Below are 13,563 nucleotides of genomic sequence, written 5' to 3' on the forward strand. Positions count from 1 at the left end.
ACCAAAGTTGTAATACTATGATATATACAACTTTGCAGAAGAAATCTTTTTCAATTGAATTCGCTTAGGGTCCCAAATACTCATTTCAAAATCAGATAAAGTGAATACGAGGGGAATGCTTGTGCCCTTTAGTCAAAAGTTACATTGGATTATAGTGGATAGGAGTGGAATGTGCAAGCCCGCAGGTCATGGGATCAAGCCGCCATGGCCGCACACGTGCGAAAAATGAAGTTACTGTCTGAAAAAATCACATGTGGCTGCCTAGTGGATGTCTCCCTGGATTTACATGCTAGTATGTGTGTATGCTATGATTTATGTTGTGAAAAACTAATCATGAATTTGCCTAATTTCCATGAGGTGGTCACGTTTTAAGGCCTTTAGATCGTCTCATTCTCTTGTATTATAGTGCATGCTCTCATAAATAGTGCCAAGGATGCAGGTTATTTTCCAGTTCATGTGATTCTCGTGTTTGTCCTATTTCTTTCTTTCTCGATAACTGGATTGTGAAGCCCTGGGGGTGGGCAGCCGGACTGATGACTCAGAATAGCCTATAGCCGCTGCACACTCTGATGGGTTTTATTCTTCATCCCTATCGCATGGGATTTATTTGGGTATCAATTGGTCTTGCCGGTGAAGGACCCGACAAGGCGACAGAGGGGGTGGTGAATGGAAGCCAATTCAAATTTTCACTTTAAATGGCCATTGTCCAAAGATCACCCTATAAAATCACCAAACACTGCAAATGTGATGCCCTCAAGCCAACTAGTGGCTGGATGTTCACTAGGACATAGCGACTGGAAAACCGGCGTGACACCGAAAAGCCCGGAACGGTGCTCTCCGCATCTATCACAAAGAGGCTAGAGTCTGACTCGAAACCCTTAACCAATAAGTGACTAGAGAGCTGAGAAAAGTCCCTTTGTACAGCAGCAAACCAACACAACAGAAGACACGTGAAACGGTGCAACGAAACACAAGAAACTGCAAAAACAACACTGCTGCACCTAAAACTCGGCTCGGCCGATTGGCCGACTTTGCCTAGCGGCGCTGAGAGAGCACCCCACAGGTGGGCGAGCAGCCCTACTGAGCGTGCAACTGCTGGTATATTTTAATGCACACAGAATAATTCACAAGCACACGGATACGGATGTAGCACTTCACCGAAAAGTATTCCAGAATATCGAACTCAAGGAAACGTGTGTGAGAATAACTAAGTCTAACTTAACCCGAAGTAGCAACAAGACTTAAGATAACAAGAGTATATAGGAGATCGCTAAGGTCTTCTAGTTCTAACTTTGGTAAGCCATGTCTTCTATTGTAAGGAAAATGGACCATAGGCTCATTGACTTTGGATTTTGGTGTTTGATGACCAACACAACCAAATTGGACTAATGGATTTACAAGTAATTGTTTTGTAGTTAAATAGGGTGCAAGATGTGACTTGAATGAAGGCGACATGATGATCCCACGATCAACACCATAAGACAAGACCCAAGATATCAAGCATAGTCCAAGCACGAAGATGGGAACCAAGCCAGACGCAATATCATGAAGAAACGAATTCAGCAGAGGTGACCGGATGCGGCCCTAGGAGGATCGGACGCATCCGATCAGTTGCTCGGCAACAACAGGCATAACTAGCTGTGACCGGACGCTGAGCAAAGCAGTGACTAGACGCACAGATGACACTGTTCTTTGTCACGGCAATGTTTTCAGCGTGACCGGACGCACCAAGAAGTAGCGTCCGATCATGTCCAGAAAGGTTCCAGAGCAGCGCCAGCGCAACCGGACACGCCCGATCGAGTGAGACCAGACTCAGCCCAGAGTCCGATCAACACGCGCGCTCCAATGGTCGGGACGACCGGACGCGTCCGGTCAGGACGACAGCAACGTCCGGTCAATGGCAGAAAGCTGGGTTTCACCCCCAACGGCTACTTTCTCCATGGGACTTATAAATAGACCCCCAACCGGCCACTTGAGGATAGGAGAGTTGAGGAAACATACCAAGGGTGTTGATACACCATTTTAGTGATCTCCACTTGCATAGTGCTTAATGATTCATTAGGTGATTAGCGTAGGTGCTTTGCGAAGTGCTTAGGTTGATTAGACCATCGCTTATGCGCTTGCTCTAGGTTTAGGCCTAGTATTTAGTGAGGTTTGCACACCTCTTATCCCTCGGTGCTTGCGCGCACCATTGTTGTACATCGAACGGGCTTGTAGTCTTGCGAGATCACACCAACCGTGTTTGTGGTGTGGCCTCCAACCCAAGCGAAGAAGGCCCGCGACAGTTCAGCCAGAAGCTTGATAGTGATGACGGTGGGGAGCGGTTCGGGAGAGGCTTGCCAGAAGGCACACTGGAGACCCACTTGCGCATGGGGAAGGCCCAGGGCTATCCATGGAGTTACCCGACCGGGAGCTTGGCCCTTGCGAGGGATTCCTTGTGAGGGGCTCCAACGAGGACTAGGGGGAAGCTTGCGCGCTTCTTGATACCTCAGTAAAAATACCGGAGTCATCGACCAGAGTTTCCATATCTCTACCTTACTCTTTAGCTTCCGCATTTACATTGCAATCTTGGTTTGTGCTTTACTTTCCTAGCTTAGTGATAGGCTAGTTGATAGGTTTGGAACCTAGGTTGCATAACTCCTTTTTACGGTAGAGATAGCAACACACCAGCAAAATCGTAGTTGCACATTTAGATAGTTTATCTTTTGCATATGTTTTTGCTAAGGATAGAAAAAGAGGCCATAATTTGGAGTAGATCTTTAAGTTGCCTAATTCACCCCCCCTCCCCCCCGCCGCCTCTTAGGCATCACGGTCCCTTACAAGTGGTATCGAAGCCAGGTTGGCTCAATTTAGACCTTTGGCTTCACCGCCATTAAGCCGATCCTATTTAGAGTGGTTGGGATAGATACCTCTAGGCATCCACACTTTGACGGCACTAACTTCCCTTACTATAAAGCTAGAATGGCTTGTCACCTTGATGCGGTAGATTTGGGTGTTTGGAGAGTCACTCGTGATGGGATGAAACCCATTAAGAATCCCGATAAACCCACAAAGAGTGAAGAAAAAGAAATTCATTTCAATGCTAGAGCTAAAAATTGCTTGTTTGAATCTTTTAGCATGGATGTGTTTAACCAAGTGTTTACTTTAAATACGGAACACGAAATTTGGTTCAAACTCCAAGAGCTCCATGACGGCACAACTAATGTTTGTGAGCAAAAACATTGTCTAGCTAAAAAAAATTATGATTCCTTTAAAGTGAATGATGATGAGCTTATTCATGATATGTATTCTCGTTTGAATCTAATTATCAATGAGCTCCATTCAATAGGATTAACGAAGCTAGATGATGCGGACATCGTGAGGAAGATCATCTCCGTGCTACCACAAAAGGAATATGCAAGCATCATCACCATCCTTCACAACATGGAGGACTTGAGCACCATGACCCCGTCCATAGTCATTGGCAGGATAGCACCATGACCACAAAAGAAGAAGCCTCGTCATCAAGCAAAGGCAAAGCACTCATATGTAGTGAGAAAAAGAAGATGAAGGGCAAGCAAGTTGAGACAAGCTCAAGTTCAAGCTCCTCAAGTGAAGATGAAGAAGAAGATGATGATGATGATGATGATGAAGAAGATTCAAGTGATAATGATCAATCCTCCTCCTCCACCTCCGACCTTGATGAAGAATCAATCAAACTTATCAACAAGGTGGAGAAGATGATCCAAAGGCTCAATGTCAAGGGTGTGCCCATCCAAATTAAAGATTTCATCTTCACCAATCAAAGAAATGAGCAAAGAAAGAAAGGATGCTATGGATGCGGCGAGTTGGGGCACTTTGTGGAAGTTTGTCAAAACAAGCCCACACCCAAGACAAAGAAGAAGGCGTGCAAGGACAAATACCTCACATCAATAAGGTCATGGGATGATTCTTCAAGTGAAGAAGAAGACCATCACAAGAGGCGAGGCCACAAGCACTCATCATCAAGCTCTTCTCGTGTGTGCCTTATGGCACGAGGTAACGAAAGCTAATCCTTTAGTGAGAGTGATAGTGATGATGAAATGCCTTCTCTTAATTAACTTGTGCAAGAAAATCTTAAATATGCTAAGGCTTGCACTCGCCAACAAAAGAAGCTAAAAATGTTGCAAGAAAAGCTAGATAGTTCACAAGAAACATATAAAACCTTGCTTGAACAATATGAGACATTTGCTAATCTCAATATTGAACTATCTACTAAAATTGAGCAACTTGAGGCTAGTGCAACAACAAATGCATGCACAATCAATGATGAGCAACTTGTAAAGAAAAATGAAAAATTAAAAGAAAAGTTAGCTAGCTCACAAGATGCTTATAAAAGTTTGCTTGCTAAAATGGAAACCATGTGCAAACATTGTGATGAGCTAACTAATAAAGTTGCTAATCTTGAAGCCATCGGTACAACCCTCACCAAGGCACCTAAAAAGAAAAGTTCTATCTTTGACATGCCTAAAAAGGATGCTTCTACTTCTTGCATTGATTTATGTTTAGACTCACCCTTGTGCAAGCAAGTTTGTATTGCGAAAGTTGTTGTAGAGACATGCACACAAGAGGTCGTAATGGATAATGAGCAACTCAAGCAAGAAGTGGCTCACCTTACCAAGGACTTGACTCAAGTAAAAGGCAAAACGGAGCAAGCCCAACATCATCAAAATAACACCGTTAAGGGAGTGAAGAAGCTTGATGAAGGACAAACCGTGGTTTGCTACGTGTGTCACAAGGAAGGTCACAAGTCCTATGAGTGCAAGGTGAAGAATGGGGGAGGAGCTAAGAAGAAAGAGAAAAACAAAAAGGAAACAAGCAAGCTCTCCAACACCTACACCAACAAGGTGGACAAAAAGGCCTCCACACCTTATCTCTTGAAGAAGAAGAAAAATGACAAGGTGGTGGCCATCAAGGTGAACAAGCAAGCCAACAATGGGGCCAAACGCATTTGGGTGCCAAAGGAGATCATTTCCAACATGAAGAGCACCAAAAAGGTTTGGATCCCGAAAGGAAAGTGACAAGTCCGATGGACTTTGGGGAATTTGGAGACTTGGCAAAGTATGGGTGCATTTTCATGGGGTGCATCATTATAGACAACGTAATTGCCAAGTGGGTTAGTGAATACTATAGACCCAAATTCCCTTTCCCATGCTATGTAACTAGATTTAATTTCTTGCAATTTCAATTAGCATCTAGTTCCTTTTCATGCCTAGGTTTGCATTTGCATATTTAATCTTTTGTCTTGCATACACTAGGTATATCTTATGGTAGGCTTGCTTGGTTTCACTCTTAACCCTTGGAGCAAATCTACATGGTTTAAATTGTTTAGGAGCACAGCACATAGCTTGTTTTACAATTGTTCATCTAATATATGCCAAAGTCCAAATTGTAGATAATCTCTCACGAATATCACTTTCAAAAATGATTCTCACATTCATGTGATGTCATCTTTCATGTGGTATTTTTTATTCTAAAATCAAATGTGCATGTCTCCTACTAGTATTCCATACTTGTGTGCACAAATTTAGGTGAATGTTACTCTACAAGTTGGATGCTTTGACACTAACACCTTTTCAAGCTTGTCATGTGTGTAGTAGTCTCATTGTAAGGAAAATGGAGTCCCCAGAGTTAAGCATCATACTTCAAATATCCAAAACCTATTGCAAGTGGTATAAATCAAATTGGTTTCCACAAGTGGTATTTCTAAACCGATATCATCATGTTGATTTCATTTTGGTATTTATATGCTTTCTCCATGCATTATATAGATTAAACTCCCTTGAGCATTAATTTGCCAATTATGCATAAACTACATTCTCCATCATATGTATGCATATATTTAGGGGGAGCTTAGTCTATGTAATATGAGAGTCAAATTTTGTGACCTATTCCACTCCACATACAAAGGATCACAAAGTTTGACCCTCCCTTGTGCTACTAATGTCTTCCTTTTCAGTGTTTGATTCCAAAGGGACAGAATTTGTAGGACCAAAAGCAAGCCCAATCATAATAATTTACAAGTGATAATGGTCCGAGAAAGGGAGGATAGTGGATTATGGAGTTAGGGGGAGGCTTAAATCCATAATGCCACATTTGCAAGGGCAAAATAAGTTTCCAAAGATGTTTACATGTGGTATCTTTTAGCATCATATAACCTTGCCCTTTGCATTGCATCCTAGCAAATAAATAGTTTTTAAATTCAAAGTTTTTATTATTTGCTTGCTTTGGTCGTGTTGTCATCAATCACCAAAAATGGGGAGATTGTAAGGAAAATGGACCCTAGGCCCATTTACTTTGGATTTTGGTTTTTGATGGCCAACACAACCAAATTGGACTAATGAATTTATAAGTAATTGTTTTGTAGTTCAATATGATGCAAGACGTGACTTGGACGAAGGCGACATGATGATCCCACGATCAACACCATAAGAGAAGACCCAAGATATCAAGCATAGTCCAAGCACGAAGATGGGAACCAAGCTGGACGCAAGATCGCGAAGAAACGAACTAGGAAGAGGTGACTGGACGTGGCCCTTGGAGGACCGGACGTGTCCGATCAGTTGCTCGGCAATAGCAGGCATCAGTAGCTATGACCGGATGCTGAGCGAAGTAGTGACCGGACACACAGATGACACTATTCTTTGTCACGGCAATGTTTTCAGTGTGACCGGACACAACAGCAGGATGACCGGATGCACCAAGAAGTAGCTTCCGATCATGTCCAGAAAGGTTCCAGAGTAGCGCTAGCGCGACCGAACGCTTCTGATCGAGTGAGACCGGACTCGGCCCAGAGTCTGATCAACGCACATGCTCCAACGGTCGAGACGACCGGACGCGTCCGGTTAGGACGACAATAGCGTCTGGTCAATGGCAGAAAGCTGGGTTTCGCCCCCAACGGCTACTTTCTCCATGGGACTTATAAATAGACCCCCAACACCACTTGAGGATAGGAGAGCTGAGGAAACATACCAAGTGTGTTGATACACCATTTTAGTGATCACCACTTGCATAGTGCTTAGTGATTCATTAGGTGATTAGCGTAGGTGCTTTGTGAAGTGCTTACGTTGATTAGACCTCCACTTATGCGCTTGCTCTAGGTTTAGGCCTAGTGTTTAGTGAGGTTTGCACACCTCTTATCACTCGGTGCTTGCGCGCACCATTGTTGTACATCGGACGGGCTTGTTGTCTTGCGAGATCACACCAACCACGTTTGTGGTGTGGCCGCCACCGTATACCCATGGGAACAAGGCCCGCAGCGGTTCGGCCAGAAGCTTGATATTGAAGACGGCGGGGAGCGGTCTAGGAGAGGCTTGCCGTAGGGCACACCGGACACCCACTTGCGCGTGGGGAAGGCCCGAGGCTATCCACAGAGTTACCCGGCCGATAGCTTGGCCCTTGCGAGGGATTCCTTGCGAGGGGCTCCAACAAGGACTAGGGGGAAGCTTGCGCGCTTCTCGATACCTCGGTAAAAATACCAGAGTCGTTGACGGGAGTTTGCATATCTCTACTTTAGTCTTTAGCTTCCGCATTTACATTGCAATCTTGGTTTGTGCTTTACTTTCCTAGTTTAGTGATAGGCTAGTTGATAGGTTTGGAACCTAGGTTGCATAACTCCTTTTTGCGGTAGAGATAGCAACACACTAGCAAAACCATAGTTGCACATTTAGATAGTTTATCTTTTGCATATGTTTTTGCTAAGGATAGAAAAAGAGGCCATAGTTTAGAGTAGATCTTTAAGTTGCCTAATTTACCCCCCCCCCCCTCTTAGGCATCATGGGGCCTTATAGTTTTAATAATTTATGCAAGGTATATTGACGGTTTATGATGAGTGTTTACTACTGTCAACAGCAACCCCGGGTGAGCACCCCGCACTGGGTGAGTGGGCTGGGCCACCTAGAAGCGGCCTGGCCAGTGCCCGGTCGGGCTAGCTAAAGGACAAACCAGCCTGGCTGGTTGGTAGGGATGGCTTGGGCGGTTCCTCTGCACTACTCCCCACAAATATTTAAAATGCAAAAGTGGATCAAAACACCTCTAAAAATTCCAAAGATTACAGGGATGATTCTTAGGTATATTAGATGATATTCCCAAAGAATCAAGCCCCTCTGTCGTGGGGTCGTAACCATGGCAAGCATTGTTTTTATCAGGTGTCACTGAATTTACGTCTCTGGTGGCTCGGTGGACTCAAGAACACAAAGAACACACAGAGGATGCAATAGTTTATCCTGGTTTGGTCAATCGGGACCCTACGTCCAGCAATTCGATGATCCTTGTAGTCAAGAGCACCCAAATCGAGGGTTACAAGAGAGTGTAAGAGAGATTTAGCAGGAGATCGCTTGGTGCTAATCCTAGGCTCATCGGCGGTGAGGTCTCTTCCTTGTTGGAGAGGAAGAAGACAATGGAAAGGGGAGGAGCTCACGGTACTCCTCTCGGGGGTGGCTCTGTTGTTGGTGCAGAACTCTATTGTGGTGAGGACTCTGTTCGATCTATTCTATTTTGTTTCATCCTCCCCCCTCTGTAGGATCCAACCTCTCCTTATATACCAAGATAGGTCGGGTACATGGCGGTTTGGGGGGTTAAGTCTATGGTCTACATGCGTCGGAGTCTAGGAGGGCGCTGCTGTGGTCTACATGGACCTCGGCATTGTCATGGAGCCGAAGAAGCCTTGGGCATCGTCCGACTGCTCTGCTCTGACGCTCTGACCATCAGGCCTTGTTGGCTTGGACAGGCCTTGAAAGCCCTAGTTTGGTTTTGGATAATTGATGAAACCTATGTACTAACCTTTGTCATGAGTGTTCACTTGAGAAAGGTTGGTACATTAAAGTGATGGAGCAAGTTAGAGGTCCATGGTGATCAAGGTGGACATGAAATGAAGACGATCATGCTCCAACTTGGAAAAGAAGAAAGAGAAAAACAAAAAACAAATGAAGATCAAGGCAAAGGTATCAAATAAGGTTTTGTTTTTGTGATCAAGACACTATAGAGAGTGTGATCACATTTAGGATCGATATTCATACTATGAAGAGGGGAGAAATCATAGTTGATACAGTTTTCAAGTGCCATTAGGTGATCTAACTCAATTGCATGTGCATTAGATCCAAACAAGCTAACAAACCCTTGGGAATTGACTTGGAGTGTTGCTAATTCACGTACACATGTGTTGGAGTACTTGGACTTGGCACACATGCACAAGAGTGAAGTAGTTGGAGTCAAGGAGGCAAAGTTTCTAGTGATCGGACTCTGCCTTTAGGGGGACTGGACTCACCCTGGCCGTGTCCGGCCATCCAACGGAGTGAGGCACAGTCTCGGTCTTGCGACCAGACTTTGACCGGTTGAAATGATCGGACACGGGGGCAGTGCATCCAGTCATGGTGACATGGTAGCTTGGTGGCTCAGCGCTTGAACCAGAGAGGATCGAATGCTGGGGCATGTCCATTCATGCCTGAATGGACGTGTTGGGTCATAAAAAATCCTCTCTGGGCACTTACTAGAGTTGATCAGACTCCGTAGTGTTGCTAGCAGTGGCGCGTCCGGTCGTGGCGCGAAGAGAGTGCTAGTGCGTGCGAGCGGATGCTGGACTGGCATGTTCGATTAGTGGTGTGGCGCATTTGGTTGTCTATGCACACGCGGGAGCAAAGGCGCCAATGATCAAATTCAAACGACGACGATGTGGCGCGTTGTGGTTGGCCGGTGGAGGTGACCGGACTCAAGGGTGAGTCCGGTCGCTGCGTCCGGTTAGTCCTAAGGAGAATAATGGTTGGATTTTCTTGGGGGTCTATAAATAGACCATGGCCGGCCTTAGGGTGTTACTCTTGGCCTTTTGACATTCTTGACATCCCTTTGAGCTAAGAAACACCACGCCCAGTCATCTCTCTTGATTGTTCTTCATCCAAGTGAGTTGGGAGAGCAACCAAGTGCATTTGCATCGCGTATGTAGCTCTGAGTTATGGTGAGGACTCTGTTTGATCTATTCTATTCTGTTTCATCCTCCCCCTCTATAGGATCCGACCTCCCCTTATATACCAAGTTAGGTCAGGTACATGGCGGTTTGGGGAGTTTACGCTGTGGTCTACATGCGTCAGAGTCTAGGAGGGCGCTGCTGTGGTGTGGATGGCCCTCGGTGTTGTCGTGGAGCCAAAGAAGCCTTGGGCATCGTCCGGCTGCTCTGTTTTGATGCTCTGACCGTCAAGCCGTGTCCGCTTGGACCGGCCTTGAAACCCCTAGCTTGGTTTTTTATAATTAATGAAACCTATGTACTAACCTTTTTCATGAGTGTTCATTTGAGCAAGGTTGGTACATCCAAATGATGGAGCAAGTTAGAGGTCCATAGTGATGAAGGTGGACATGAAATGAAGATGGTCAAGCTCCAACTTGGAAAAGAAGAAAGAGAAAAACAAAAACCAAGTGAAGATCAAGGCTAAGGTATCAAATAAGTTTTTGTTTTGGTGATCAAGAGACTATAGAGAGTGTGATCACATTTAGGATCGATAGCCATACTATGAAGAGGGGAGAAATCATAGTTGATGCGGTCGTCAAGTGCCATTAGGTGATCTAACTCGATTGCATGTGCATTAGATCCTAACGACCTACGAAACCCTTGGGAATTGACTTGGAGTGTTGCTAATTCACGTACACATGTGTTGGAATACTTGGACTTGGCACATATGCACCAAGGTGAAGTAGTTGGAGTCAAGGAGGCAAAGTTTCTAGTGACCGGACTCTGGCTTTGGGGGGGACCGGACTCACCTTGGGCGCGTCCAGTCATCCAGCGCAGTGAGGCGTAGTCTTGGTCTTGCGATCGTGGCAGCGGCACATTCGATCATGGCATAAAGAGAGCAGTGGCGCATGCGAGCGTACGCTGGACTGGCGCGTACGATCAGTGGTGTGGCGCGTTCGGTCATCTGTGCGCACGCAGGAGCAAAGGCGCCAATGGTTGAATTCAAACGAGGACGACGTGGCGCGTTGTGGTTGGCTGGTGGAGGTGACTGGACTCACCTGACTAGACTCATGGGTGAGTTCGGTCGCTGCGTCCGGTTAGTCCCGAGGAGAATAACGGTTGGATTTTCTTGGGGGTCTATAAATAGACCATGGCTAGCCTTGGGGTGTTACTCTTGGCCTTTTGACATTCTTGACATCCCTTTGAGCTGAGAAACACCACTTCCATTCATATCCCTTGATTGTTCTTCATCCCAGTGAGTTGGGAGAGCATCCAAGTGCATTTGCATCGTCTTGGCGCATCTAGTGGCACTTGTGGTTGCATCGCTGCGGTTTCTCTTGTTACTCTTGGTAGTTGCTGCCACCAAGACGGCTTGGAGCAGCGGAGGAGCTTTAGCATGAGTTCGTGATTGTTGGTGGCCATCTCCCGGTGATTGTGAGGGGTCTTGTACCTTCCCCGACGGAGAGTCAAAAGGTAACTCTAGTGGATTGCTCATGTCATTGAGTTACCTCACTTGTTGGTAGGTTCTTGTGGTGCCAAGTGTTGGCTAGGTGTGTGATTCCTATTAGCCGCCGAACCACCAAGTGTTGGTCGATACAACGGGGACATAGCATGCTAGCAAGCATGTGAACCTCAGGAGAAAAATTGTGTGTCACTTGTCTCTTGGACTTCTCCCAGTGATTGATTTGGTATTCATTGATTGGTTCATCTCTCTTGCCATGGTGGTATAATATCCTTACACACTCACTTGTATTTACTTTGCTTACTTTCTTGCCTAGTCAAGCTCTTTAGTGTAGTTATCCTTTGAGAGCTTGTTAGTTTGGTTAGTGAGGCTCTTTAGTTAGTCTTTGAAAGCTCACTAGCTTAGAGAGTAGTGACTTAGCTTTGATTGTGCATAAAGATCATAGCTTACTAGAATTGTTGGGATAGGTGGCTTGCAACCTTTGTCTAGAGCTAGTGCCAAAAGCTTCGCTTCTTAATTGACTAACAACTTGCTCTAGTATTTTGTAAAGAATTTTATTAGGCTATTAACCCCCACTAGCCATTAGGACCTTTTAGGCCTCCACCAGGTGCATCTTCTGGAGGCTTCCTTAGCAGTGAAGGCGTCCGGCTTGAGGGGCTGACGAGCAGGCCCGAAAGCCCCCAAGCCCTTGAAGTCGTCAGAGGGGTTTGGTCCCCTTGTGTCATGCCCCGTGCGTGACCTTGTCGGATGAGTGGATGACAACACTCTGCTCATTGGGCAGCGCCGAAGAGCCCCTGGCCTTGAGCGTTCGCGATGTTGGGTTCTAGTCTGGCTGAAAGTGCATCTAGCCCTTTAGTGGGTTTTGGATGATTGAATGACAACGTGATTAAAGGTCAAACTCGTTTGCTAAGTGTGGATAGGTAATAGGTTATCTCACCGGTACTTAATGAAAGCCAAAATGATATGTTGTTGTATAAATAATCTAGTTCAAGCACAAGACAACAATGCAAATGGAATTCATACAAAGGCTAATTTATTGTGGGATTTCCATATACTATGTGAAAGCAAGCTCGTAAGAATTAATTAATGAGACATGAGGGATTGCATATGGAATGGTCTCATATTTGAAGCTTGCTAAATTGAAATGAAAAAGATAACAATACAAATGAATGGATGATTCAACACAAGATGTGACTTGATGGCTTGAGATGGTGAAGATAGAAAGGAAAGGCTTCGAGGTACAAAGCAAGGGTAAAGGGCAAGCGACGGCTTGGTGGCCGAAGAACCTAGCTAGGGTGAAGAAGAAAGTACCTGCATTTAGTTGAGGTACTAATCAAACTACGATGGTCATATTGATGTGGAGGATCAAATCTATATTGAATAGTGTTTGAAGTGACTTGATGCATTTGGAGTAATTCATATTTGATGAATGGAATCAAGTCATGTGCTCAAGATGGCTATGCTCAAGTGCAAAGATCAATATCAACATGTTGGCAACCTCACTTGATGAAGATTAAAAGAGACGGCATTAATTCGAAAGAGATCAACTCAAGCGGTATAAATTTGTTTTTCATTGGATCTTGAGTTTAATAGGTATGCCATACTATTAAGAGGGATGCATTATGTTGATAGATAATTATTCATAAGTGCTCATGCTAACCCAAGTGAGTTTTGAGTGTTTGAGAGACAAAAGAGCTAACCTGTTTTTTGCTGGTTTGGCAATACCGAATGTGTCCGGTATGGATACCGGACGCGTCCGGTATTTGCCCAGCAATGGTAAAGTTGTTGTTCTCAGGTTGGTTCATCGGGAGTTCCGACGTGAGTCGGGAGTTCCGATGGTCAGGAGTTCTGGCAATGGTCGGGAGTTCTGACGTCTCGCACTTAACTGACTTGGAGAGTTCACTGTGCTGGTCATACCGAACGTGGATGGCCAGAAGCCAACAACTAGTTTTCAAATGCCTTGAGGGTTGGGAGTTCCGACATGCATCGAGAGTTCCGACACCTCACATACTTTAACTCAGTTACCATGGTTTTCAGATGTGCTGAGGGTCGGGAGTTCCGACGTGAGTCGGGAGTTCCGACGGTCGGAAGTTCCGGCATTCATCGGGAGTTCCGACGCCTCACAATGTTACTGTAACTCAGTTAC

The sequence above is a fragment of the Miscanthus floridulus genome, chromosome 9 (genome assembly GCF_019320115.1).
Source record: "Miscanthus floridulus cultivar M001 chromosome 9, ASM1932011v1, whole genome shotgun sequence".
Lineage (NCBI taxonomy): Eukaryota > Viridiplantae > Streptophyta > Magnoliopsida > Poales > Poaceae > Miscanthus > Miscanthus floridulus.